Raw genomic sequence first — 13,009 nt, 5'->3', positions numbered from 1 at the left:
TTTGTCTTACAGGTAACTTTCTTGCCTGTCGCCTCTTCTTCCTTAGCAATTGCGGGAAACAATTTTATCCCCTGCAATATATCTGACCTCCACACCTTCTGTGCATTATCCCACCTAGCGTCCGCTAGTGTCTTTTCTACCTTTCTTATCCTGGTCTCGAACTTATTTTGCTGTTGCTGTCTAGCCATTAGTTCCCAAATCGCTAGAGCCTCAAACTGTGCTGGCCTTGGAGGTACCTTCATGTCGTACATCGCGAATCTCAAATTCTCTAGGATCCTTATATTGAATGTCCCATGGATCGGGAACGCTACGCTCCCATGTTTCTCTGTCAGCTTGTGCCATTGCTTTAGCCAAAGGCACGGAGCTACCCCCTTTTCCTCCATTACAATGTAAGCTGGTGTACCTTCGGGTGGCGTCTCCTCTCCTACGCTCGCTTTAATGTAAGACTCCCCCTTCATCGCACTCTTTAATGCTTTAAAAAATGTCATTTTCTCGTCTTTTATTTCACAAAGTTTGTAATCAATAAGTGACTTTAATTCCCGGAATACTCTTCGCTTGCCTTTCCCCTTCCAATCGAGCCCCACGGACTGCGTCCAATCCGTGCGCGGCCCTTCTTTGCAACCAACCTATCCCAGCGCGGCTCCTAGTGACGTCACACTCACACACACTGCGGCTGACAAAGCCTCGCGGCTAGTCCTCCTTCACTCAGCTCCTCTCGTAACAACTTCTGGCATGTATCGCGAGCAACCAAATAATAATAAAACAGATCTGTCGGTTTACTACAGGAAGGGTAACACAATCGCTTCAGGACCTTAGGGATTTTTCACTAGCCTCAGCAGTTATTCCATCTTTCTCGGTCCCCACTTTCGCAAGCAAATCTGACCCGCAGACTCTGCTCTCAACTTGTCAATGATCTATTCTAGTGCACTTAGAATTTGTCAAAGCCCGAAGTCGAAGTTTTCTTTCACTCCCTTAACACACATACCGACTCGTTGACCACGCCCGGTCAACCTACTAAACCGACCAGACCACAACATAAAACAAGTGTCTCATACACTTTTCAACATACTCCGGAGTCTCTTGACCTCGCAGGGCCCGTCTCAACAACAACAACCACGTGGACCTTTTTCTGCAGAAAGCGCCACATGCACATGAAGTTCGACGACTTCCCTACTCTCACACTCGGAGTCGCACCTCCGCTATTCTCTAAAATCCTCGCAACCTTTTCAAACAATCTGCGGCAATAAGCTGTGCAAGCGCAAAACCCTGACTTCACTCATACCGTCACTAGTACCGCCAACGCCGATTTCACACCTCCATTCTCTCCATTCGCAAGCTCCGAGATCCCGGGAAAGTCGCGGGGGACTTAGGGCATCATCATTCTCTCAATCTGTTTTACCCAAGAAAAATCTAATTCAACACCATATACCTCTCGAGTGGGGTCTCAAAAGTCTAAACCGTCCTCTGCTACCATCTGCTGATAGAGCGTTCCTCCCTAATAAATTACCTGTATTTGGACGCTCTTGGGTCGATGAATCTTTTGACCAAGTGGGACTCTCTTCACCCGAGATCAATCAATTTAATCAAATCAATAATCAATAACGAACATAAGCAATGCCCTGATCAACATAACACTTAACAATTAATCCAGAAAACATTTCGGCGAACCATGACCTTTCGGCCATGAATAACCACACCAGTTTATTCAAAGTTAATGAATTTATTTCCCTATATTAACAAAGCTAGCACAATATATATGTGTCTCAACACCAAATGATATATGTAAATGAACATTAATAGCTGTCCATAACGGCGAAAAAGATGCAATCTATGCAGCATTTGAATAACTATGCATTCGATAATAGCAACGCAAATCACTAAAACTATAATCTGTAATGAGCTAATTGCATACATTAGTCAGCATAACAAGGTCTCAAATTGCATCGTGCAACAAAAGAAATCCTCATCTAACCTCAAATTAGCATCGGCATGTGGGACTTCATGCAAAAACAATTTAGCAACATTAATTTGGAAAACTCCTAACTAGGGCTCTTATCAAAAATCAGCAGTTGGTTACCTAAAAAGAAACACAATGCAATTGTACAATTTCCTTTCATATTTACCAATTTCAATCAGCATTCAAGGAAGTCTTCGTCTCACAGGTACCGTTTCTCGATCAGCATGGGACGGGGCAAAGGGGCAGGGTGGACGGGGCAATTGCCTCACAGCGGCAAGATAAAGGACGACTACTTCATGCAAAAGGGCAGATCAAAGTTAAAGTCTCTAAGGCGAGAATTATTTAAAGTCTCTTTCTCTCGATTAGAGAAAGCATCAAAGTCTCATTCAAAATGGCGTCGAACATCAATTGGCATCGTAGAAGATGGCTAAATGACGAAGTCAGCAAGATGGGCCATAATGGCTGCAATGTCCTGCAAATGGCTAATGTCCAATGTCTAATGTCTAATGGCTGATAGGTAATGGACGCTTTCTCCTTGTGCACCAGGTTTAAATAAACAACAGTTCAAATCCAGTAGGGTCTTCCATTGGAGGGTTCATAGGTTGGCTTCAAATTGTCCAATCAAAAATAACAGTTCTCAAGCTTTTACCTAGGCATACATTATCCTTGGAGACGGGTACGTAAGTTGCAACATATTATACCAATTAACTCACTTTCAGAGCTTCCATTGTCTGCACCTGCAGATTGACCTTGGAGCAAAGAAGAAGATGCCAGGCTGGCACGAAACCTTAAAGATAAGCATGTGAACCGATCTCACTGGAAAAGTACTGCTTCAAGCAGAAATACACGTTTATTAGCACGTTAGAAAAACACGAGCATCTAAATCGTGAGACAAGGCAACTAGGCCGAAGCCTCCACTAAAGTTATGCTAAGTTAAAACATTTCAAACAAGCAAATCATGGCACATGTTTACGGTTATGTCAGATTAGTACAATTCTAATACATCACGTTATATAAAGCACGCTTATAAATGTTGGCAAACTACTCTGAGGGCACATTTTGTCCCCGTACAATCTTTATTAGTTCGGTTAAAGTCACACTTGATTATTGCGGCACTACGTTTATGCACTAATAAATGTAAAACCTTCATTCCTGCGTCATCAATCCCTCCTCTGATGACTACTTGTCATCACACAAAACTATTCCCAAAAATTTTATTCCACTAAAATTCTGTCAGTTCTCTTTTCCTTTTAGTTCCCCTTGTTCTTGCTTTATATTCTTCTGCCATTCTTTTCATCATTTTCTCTTCCTTCCTTCTCTTAATTCTTGCCATTATCATTAGTATTCCCCTTTTTATTCCCCAAATTCCAAAGATGCAAATTAGTACTATTAGTATTCCCTGTATTATTTTTAGTAATATTCCATTCCAAATGCCACCAAGCCAATTTCCCACTGAAGCAATTCCCTTTCCAACCTTCTCCCAAACTCCTGGTTCTTTCAATTCCTTCAAGTCTGCACTCTCTTTTGTTAGATTAGCAAGCATTGTTTTAATCTTCACACTGTTGTCTGGTATATACGTGCAACAGTGACGCGCACCAAGCATTTTGCAAACGCCGCCATCCTTTGCTAAAAGAATGTCTAAGGCAAGCCTGTTTTGAAGAGTCATAGCTCTTTCTGCTGCAAGTTCAGCATCCATCAGGATCATAGCACCTGAAAACTTTGTCAACATGTTATCCACTATAGTAGACAACTTTCTTATTTTGATGGAATTCAACACAACTCCTAGTGAAGGAATCATGGCTCCAAATATATCTCCTACCACAGCAGCTGCAGTCTCTCTTTTCTGGATACGATGAGATCCAGACGTCTTTGGAATCATCGATAGGTCATCCAGTTGATAAACCTTTGGGAACACTATACCCAAATAACATCTCCCCCACCACCCTTTTGGGAGACGATAATAGGCATTATGCCCACAAATGTAATATACACCAGGTATGACAGGGTCAAGTCCGTTCAACATGAATGTCCATTTGGCTTTAAAGATAAACGTATGTTTACATTCACTCGCTCCTACGAAAATGTTGTCATAATAAGATTCACCATGATATATACAAAATTTCCCTACATGCCAAGCGTCTAAAGCTATTCTCCCTTGTGTCTTTATTGCAGCAAAAGCATAATTATCTACTGAAGTCCTCTTACTTAGCTCTTTTTCTAATTTCGCATTCATTTGTGCCCTTCTATCATCTGTGCGATCTAAAAAGCTTATTTCTACTGCAGTGAGTGAGCATGTAAGGTTTTCCCTATGAGCGTGAGCCGTTTCAAAAGGTTGCATTGGCTCGAAAAATTCCCTCATTAACTTAGCATCCCAATCTTTAGCAATCTGGCTTAGTTGCGTTATTATAGGAACATATGCAAAGGTTACATCATAATTTGAATAAAAATACTGTATGTTAGTTTGACCATAAAATCTAGAAGTTACTATACTACATGTAATCCCATATGTAAGAGGCATGTGGTGATAAGTCACCCCTTCCTTTACCGATGTCGGTATCTGTGTACACACATAACAATCTTTCGCATCCATAGTCTCAACATATTCTGTTAGTAGGCGATAGAAAACATTATACGAAAGTTCCTTCTTATCATGCAAGTGTCTTTCATCTAATTCTAATCTTTTCAATGCGGTTAGTTCAGTGACAATAACAGGAGCAGAAGTAGAAGCATCAATGTTCTCATTCTCACTCTTACCACGCGTTGCAAGCACTATTGCCATTATTATTAGTACACATGCAGTTATCAAGCCTATACACGCATATTTACAATATTTCACTCTACTGTTTTGTGTAGCCATGATCCGTATAGAATCAGAGAGCTAGAAGCACCTATAAAGAAACAATTTAGCAATTAGTTACAAAGCTGAACGAGCGCAATGTTCCCACAGTTTTCTTCAGGAGCCCAGTCACTTATCGGTTAGCAGCGTTTGTCTCAATTCGGCAATAACTCAGTCTTTTTTTTTTTTTTTTTTTTTTTCAAGTTAGCAACGTTGTCTCAAATCGTGTTTAAGAGTCAATCAAGTTATCAAAGTCTTATCAAATTAGCAAATGTCTCATCCGGTTTAGCAATGTCTCAGCTGGTTGTATCACGTTAGATTATAGCAAGCAATGTCATTTATCACCTTTTCAATCAACAGTGTCCATAAAACTTTTCTTTTCTATTGGTATCTCTTCTTCTTCGTTCTCGAGGCTTAGAGATACAAATTCGTCAGTCCAATCGTCATTGACTGCATGTGCCCATTCTGGACCGGAATATCTCCTGTTTGGTATCCTTTTCCTTTTCAATTTTGCATCTCTCTTTGATTCTGCCTCACTGGTACTTTCCTCTTTGGCCAAGTCCTTTTCTTCACTTGATGTTGGTACCACGACAGACACTTCCTTTCTTTTCTCTTTCACTTTTGGCCTTTCTCTGTCTTTCAAATTTTCTCTAGTTCTTAGTTTTACTGGTGATATACTTAGTCTCCTCTTTGCACTGTGTCCACTTGATGGACCTGCGATTTCTTCTGTGGAGGTTTGAACAGTTTCGTTCTGTTCTGCCTTGTCCCCTTCTTCTGGGGAGTCAATCAGGTTTTTCTTTTCTTTTTCTGTACCGTCTGCTTCTGGGAAAGCCCTCCTCTGATCAGGCTCTCCTGCTTCTTCACCTCTTTCGAGCCCTTCGTCACTGTTACTTTCTTCAGGCTCTTTATCACTTTCAGCTGCTTCAGGCTCTTTGTCACCCTCAGCTGCTTCAGGCTCTTTGTTACCCTCAGCTGCTTCAGGCTCTTTGTTACCCTCAGCTGCTTCGTCGCTGTCTGAGGTTTCTCCTTGGTCTTCCCCAAGTGAATCGGTTGTTTCGTCCTCAGAGAATATTTCTCTCTCTCCTGTTCCTGCCTGTTCGCTTTTAGTTCTGTTTTGCTCTGTCTCAGCGCTCGGCACTTTGTTATCAGGTACTGGCAGTTTCAGCGCTTCAACTTCCTCATCTGTGGGACACAACACTTTCTTTGTATGACTGGCGTGAATCCAGTTGGGAACTCCCGCACACTTCACAGCGGTAGTGGTCGTCAGGATCACTTGGAAAGGGCCTTTCCAACGGGGTTCCAGACACGACTTCCTCACGTGCTTCTTTATCACGACCCAGTCACCTGCTTTCAGTGTGTGTCCTGGACCTTGGATCGGTGACAAGGTGGTTGCTTCCACCTGGTGAGAGAAAGAGCGAACCACGTCAGCCAGACCTTTGCAGTAGTCTAACACCATATCATCTGTAATATTCAAAAGCGCGTTTGCGGGAACTGCAGGAAGTCTCATAGCCCTGCCCATGAGAATTTCGTGCGGGGACAATCCAGTCTTTCTGTCAGGGGTGTTTCTCATTGACATTAACACCAAAGGCAATGCGTCAGGCCATTTCAAATTTGTCGATGCACATATTTTCGCCATTCTTGATTTCAGTGTACCATTCATCTGTTCCACCAGTCCTGAGGCTTCAGGGCGATAGCTACAATGCAGTTTTTGCTCAATGTTCAGCGCTGCACAAAGTAACTTTATCACCTCGTTATTGAAGTGACTTCCTCTATCTGATTCTAAAGAGATCGGGAATCCGAAACGTGGTATCAACTCCCTCAACAATAGTTTTGCAACTGTAAGGCTGTCATTTCCACGTGTGGGGTATGCTTCAATCCAGTGACTAAAAATGCACACAATCACCAACACATACTTCAGACTTCCATGCACAGGCATCTCAATAAAGTCCATCTGCATTCTGCTGAACGGGCCACTCGCCCTGCCAATGTGGCTCATGTTCACAACCGTTCCCTTTCCTGGGTTCATCTGCTGGCAAATGACACATCGATGGCAAACTGCTTCTGCAGCTTGACGGAATCTGGGGTTAAACCAATCAGTTTTGAACAATCTTATCATGGCATCTCTCCCTAGGTGAGCCTGCCCATGATAGAACCACGCTAGCTGCGATAAGAGACTACTTGGTAAAACAAATTTTCCTTCATTTGAAACCCATAACTCATCTGGTCTCTTAGTACATTGTGACTTAATCCAGGAAACTCTTTAATCTTCCCTGACGCTATTCTGTAATGCTTTTAGTTCATCCATTGTATCTATGACCTTCAAGGCAAATGCTTCAGCTGGTTCGAGTTCTGGTTCACTTATCAAATTCCATTCATCCCTGAGCAATATACAGTTCAAGGCACAAAATCTTGCGACTTGATCCGCATATGCATTTCCCAGAGAAACATAGTCCTGTCCTTTTGTATGAGCACTACACTTTACCACTGCAATTTCGGCTGGCATTTGGATGGCGTGTAACAATTCCCTTATTCTCTCCCCGTTTTTCACTGGGGACCCTGAAGAGGTCAGGAAACCTCTCTGTGACCATAGTTGCCCAAAATCGTGCACAATTCCAAACCCGTACTGACTGTCAGTGTAAATGGTAACCTTCATCAATGCAGACAGTTGGCATGCTCTTGTAAGGGCTACAAGCTCTGCTACTTGTGCGGAATATACTCCTTGAAGCCAGGATGCTTCCAAGACACCTGTTACAGTACATACAGCATATCCTGCTTTCAAAATTCCCAATGCATCTCTTAAACATGACCCATCAACAAAAACAATTTGGTCATTTTCATCAAGCTTAGTATCCTTAATGTCAGGTCGAGGTTTTGTGCAAAATTCAGTCACTTGAAGGCAGTCATGCTCGACGTCTTCAGCGTTCTCAATTTCAGCATTTTCACCGGGAAGCAAGGTTGCTGGATTCAACGTAGTGCACCTTTTCAGCTGCACATTCGGTGAGCCCAGAATTATTGTTTCATACCTTGTGAGTCTTGCTCCAGTCATGTGTTGCGTTCGGGAGCGGGTCAAAAGTATCTCAACTGAGTGAGGGACCATGACTGTTAATGGGTGTCCCATCACTATTCCTTCACTCTGAGTGAGGCTGATACCAACTGCTGCTACGGCGCGCAAACACCCTGGAAGTGCTGCTGCGACCGGATCCAAAGTAGCTGAAAAATACGCTACTGGTCTGTTTATGCCACCATGGGCTTGAGTCAAGACAGACAAAGAACATGCATCGCGTTCATGACAAAACAATGTGAAAGGCTTTGTGTAATCAGGCATACCTAAAGCTGGAGCCCTGCACATGCATTCTTTCAATTCAATAAAAGCATCCATCTCATCTCCTTTCAGCTCAATTTGATCCAAGGCATCCTTCTGGGTCAGTTTCAGTAAAGGCTTTGCTAGAGTTGAAAAGTTGGGAATCCACTGGCGACAGTAGCTCACCATCCCCAAAAACTTCCTCACCTCCCTCCTCATCTTTGGTGGACTCATTTGAAGCACACTTGTTATTCTTTCTTTCATTATTCTCCGTGACCCTTTCTCTATTTGATGACCCAAGTATTTTACTTTCTTCTGACAGAACTGCAACTTTGAAGGAGACACCTTGTGTCCATTCCTTCCCAAATGGTTCAGTAGGGCAATGGTGTCGGCTGTGCAGCCACTTTCTGTCTTAGATGCAATCAGTAAGTCATCGATGTACTGTACTAGGGTTGACTCGAATGGCAATTCTAACACTTCCAAGTCTTTCTTTAGAATCTGATTGAAAATTGACGGTGACTCAGAAAACCCTTGAGGAATTCGACACCGACTGTAAACTCTGTCTAAGAATTTGAAACAAAAGAGAAATTGGCTGTCCTCATGAAGAGGCACCGAAAAGAATGCTTGTGACAAGTCAATGACTGAGAACCACTCGGCATCGCAAGGGACTTGAAACATTATCACAGCTGGATTCGGTACTACAGGGCAGCATTTAATTATGATGTCATTTATTTTCCTCAAGTCCTGCACGATTCGGACCTTTCCACTCGGCTTTATTAGTCCCATGATTGGTGAATTACATGGACTGCTTAACACTTCTTTCAGTACTCCCTGCTTTACAAATTCGTCAATGAGTTGGGCGACTTTCATGAGGGTGTCTTGTGCCATGTGGTATTGTGGGGCCAGGGGAAAGATTACATTGGGTTTTACGGTCACTTTCACTGGTTCCACTCCTTTCATCAATCCCACCTCTTTTCCTGTCATATCCCACACTTCCTTTCCGACTGTTTCCCGTAATTCAGCTGGAATATCTTCTTCAGTTATCATCGGAAAAAGGTTAATCAGAGGATATTCTTCATCGACAGTTTCCATCTCATCCCCTTCTACACTGTCCTCTTCTTCCCCATCACTGCTCGTCTGAATTCTAATTCCATCGTTCGAACACATAATCGAACATCCCAATTTGCACAACAGGTCTCTCCCTAACAGTGCTATCGGGCTTGAGTCACATACCACAAATTTATGTGACCCTTGATAGTTACCAATTCTGACTGGTACTGGATCTGTGATTGGATTCGTCAGGTGCCTGTTTGCTACTCCCACTACTTGAACTGTTCTCCCTGAGAGTGGCAAATTTGGTACTTCAATGCTCCTAACAGTGGAACGTGTGGCTCCTGTGTCAACCAAGAATGAAACACTATGACCCATAACTCTTCCCTCCACATATGGACCCTTTTGATCAACTTCCAAGGATGCTGCAAGCACACAATTTCCCTCCTCATCTGAACTTTCACTCTCCCATACATTGTTTATTCCATTCTCACTGTGTAATGGGAACTGTTGTACGGTGCCATTTGTATTCATCACCTGGCCCGAGACCTGTGGAGGAACCATCACTTGCTGCTGACTCACTGGTGCCAAAGGTATTTGCATTTGCTGATTAGGTACCATGGGAAACTGCTGTTGCATTGGCTGCATTTGCGTCATCTGCATACGGGGCATCTGCATCTGCTGCGGCTGCATGGGCTGTAATCCCTGCAGCTGATTTATGGTCTGAAAATTTGGGTTTGGACCCCTCATTTTCGGTCCCCTCATTGTCTGGAATGCATTGACATCATTGTTTTGCTGACCAACACCTGCACCTTCCTGCACCACCATCGAGCACTCGCGTTTCCAATGACCGACGATTCCGCACACGTGACACGGCATCACCTTTTTCATTGCCTGCACACCATTCGGAATCACAACAGTGTTCAAATCCGGACCATTATTCCCAAAACCTCCTCTGCCTCTGCCTCTCGCCTGTGGCTGAAACACCATATTTCCCTGCGGCTGCGGCTGCGGTATCTGCTGTTGGAACCCTTGCAACCCTTGCAGACCTGTCTGAGCTGCTTTAAGTTGCATCACCATCACTTTCTCTTTCAACCTTTTCTGTTTCACTTCAATTTCGTCGCTACAGTATTTCGCATAATTCAACACCTCATCAATAGGTTTCGAATGCCAACAAATCAAATGCGTCTTTATCATCTGACTTATCTCTGGTCTCAGCCCTTCCACAAATCTAAACACAAAATGAAGCATGTCTTTCGCCTCTATTGTTTCCGTGCCACTGTAGTTCTTGAACGCCTTCAACAACCTCTCATAGTAACCATGAATCGACTCTTTAGCCTCTTGGGCAGTTCGATCAATCTTCTGCCAATCCACATTTTTCGCGGCAACCTTCGTCTTCAAATGCTCAATCACCTTATAGTACAAGCTCATCACCATAGGTGATGGTGCACCCGTATCCCTGTCTCTCTCTGGTTCACTTGTCGGCCAACCTACAGCCCTTTTGCAATCCTCCCACAAATCTGCCGGAACCACAATCTCAAAGAGGGTGTTCAGGTCTTCCCAAAGACATTTTGCAAGCTTCACAAACCTATCAGTCTGTTGATACCATTCAATCGGTTTCTCTCTCAGTTTGGGAAAATCATCCGTAAAAGACTGAATGTCGCTTCTGTGCCACGGTACATGTATTAATTTTCCCCCTGCTGTCTCCCTCATTGGTAACATGGTTATTGCATCACTACTCTGTGGCCTTTTCTCATTGTGCTCTGGGGCACTGTCTTTCTTCTTTTCCTTTTTCTTTACCCATCTGCTTTCCCATTTGTCTAAGCACCTCCACACTTGTGCACTCTGCAGCAATTCTCTAAGGTGCGTTTTCATGCCTGCTGACCTCATGTGTTCAAAGTCTGTGGTCCCGAAATCCAATCTATAGCTCCTGCTCAAGTGTTTTGTCTTGTCTATCTCAACCCCGTTTTTGTCAGCTATTTCTTGCAACCTTCTATGTACCTTGTTCACTTCTCTCGTAATCCTGGGACATAGATACCTCAGCTCTTCTTCCGAGTAGGAATCTAACCTATTCACCCCCATAGTCCCTTCCACCAATTCTTGTGCTTCCATGTTCAACCTGACCCTATTCAGATAGTCTTCTCCCTTCCCACTGGCTGAGCTTTGTGTGGAATTCAGACTGTTGAACCACTGTGTCAGCTGTTGCGCATTCAACCCCATCAGTGTAGCATTCACATCGACCGCCATTGATGGTTGCGGCAACTTTTCAGTGTTCGATGATAGCAGTATCATCAGTGGGGGACTCGACCTCACCACTGTTGACTGAGCACATATGGGACTAAACTCCATCAAGGACCCAGATCCAGTTGGCAGAGCCGCTATCGGAGTTGTCTCTGGAGTGTTTTGAATGCACCTCCTTTCCATCCCACTCTGCACCATGGATCCTTGACTGCTCATACCTGAGTTAGGCTGAATGTACAAAGGTACCGGTGGACCTACAGTAATGGGTAGGGATATCGCATCTGCGTTCTGTCCATTCCCCATGTTCTGAGGCATGTTCATTCCCACACTATGGGTCATCATTGCCGGCATGCCCGTCTGACTCCCCGTCATCTGAGCATGTGCGGTTCCCCCCTGCATCTGCTTTTGAGGCATCAAAAACTGGGTTGATTCAGCTTGTGCCAATGTTGGGTTGCGACCATTCTGTACTCCCATTACGGTTGGATCTAGAATCATTCCCGTACTGTTGTCACTGCTGTAGTACCTTGGGACCTGCGGCTGATAATTTTCTGCTGTTTTCAATATAGGCACATCTGGATATATTCTCCTAACCTGCGGTATCTGCGGGGTGAACAGTAAACTCGGGTCCTTAGATCCCGATGGCGTTCCTGAACTCGGAGTTTCGTTATTCTGTACCGGTGCCTGAGGGGCAGAACTGGTACTTGGACCTTGTCCACTCTCTGCATAAGGTGGTGGACGGTCGTTCAGCAATTGCATGATTAACTCCTCATCCTCTAACTCCTCTTCTCTCCTTAACTTTTCCTCGTCCTCTCTATCTTTGGAACACCTCCTGTTTGTCTTACAGGTAACTTTCTTGCCTGTCGCCTCTTCTTCCTTAGCAATTGCGGGAAACAATTTTATCCCCTGCAATATATCTGACCTCCACACCTTCTGTGCATTATCCCACCTAGCGTCCGCTAGTGTCTTTTCTACCTTTCTTATCCTGGTCTCGAACTTATTTTGCTGTTGCTGTCTAGCCATTAGTTCCCAAATCGCTAGAGCCTCAAACTGTGCTGGCCTTGGAGGTACCTTCATGTCGTACATCGCGAATCTCAAATTCTCTAGGATCCTTATATTGAATGTCCCATGGATCGGGAACGCTACGCTCCCATGTTTCTCTGTCAGCTTGTGCCATTGCTTTAGCCAAAGGCACGGAGCTACCCCCTTTTCCTCCATTACAATGTAAGCTGGTGTACCTTCGGGTGGCGTCTCCTCTCCTACGCTCGCTTTAATGTAAGACTCCCCCTTCATCGCACTCTTTAATGCTTTAAAAAATGTCATTTTCTCGTCTTTTATTTCACAAAGTTTGTAATCAATAAGTGACTTTAATTCCCGGAATACTCTTCACTTGCCTTTCCCCTTCCAATCGAGCCCCACGGACTGCGTCCAATCCGTGCGCGGCCCTTCTTTGCAACCAACCTATCCCAGCGCGGCTCCTAGTGACGTCACACTCACACACACTGCGGCTGACAAAGCCTCGCGGCTAGTCCTCCTTCACTCAGCTCCTCTCGTAACAACTTCTGGCATGTATCGCGAGCAACCAAATAATAATAAAACAGATCTGTCGGTTTACTACAGGAAGGGT

This window comes from Pleurodeles waltl, chromosome 4_1 (genome assembly GCF_031143425.1).
Source record: "Pleurodeles waltl isolate 20211129_DDA chromosome 4_1, aPleWal1.hap1.20221129, whole genome shotgun sequence".
NCBI lineage: Eukaryota > Metazoa > Chordata > Amphibia > Caudata > Salamandridae > Pleurodeles > Pleurodeles waltl.
This window is presented reverse-complemented; position numbering follows the sequence as displayed.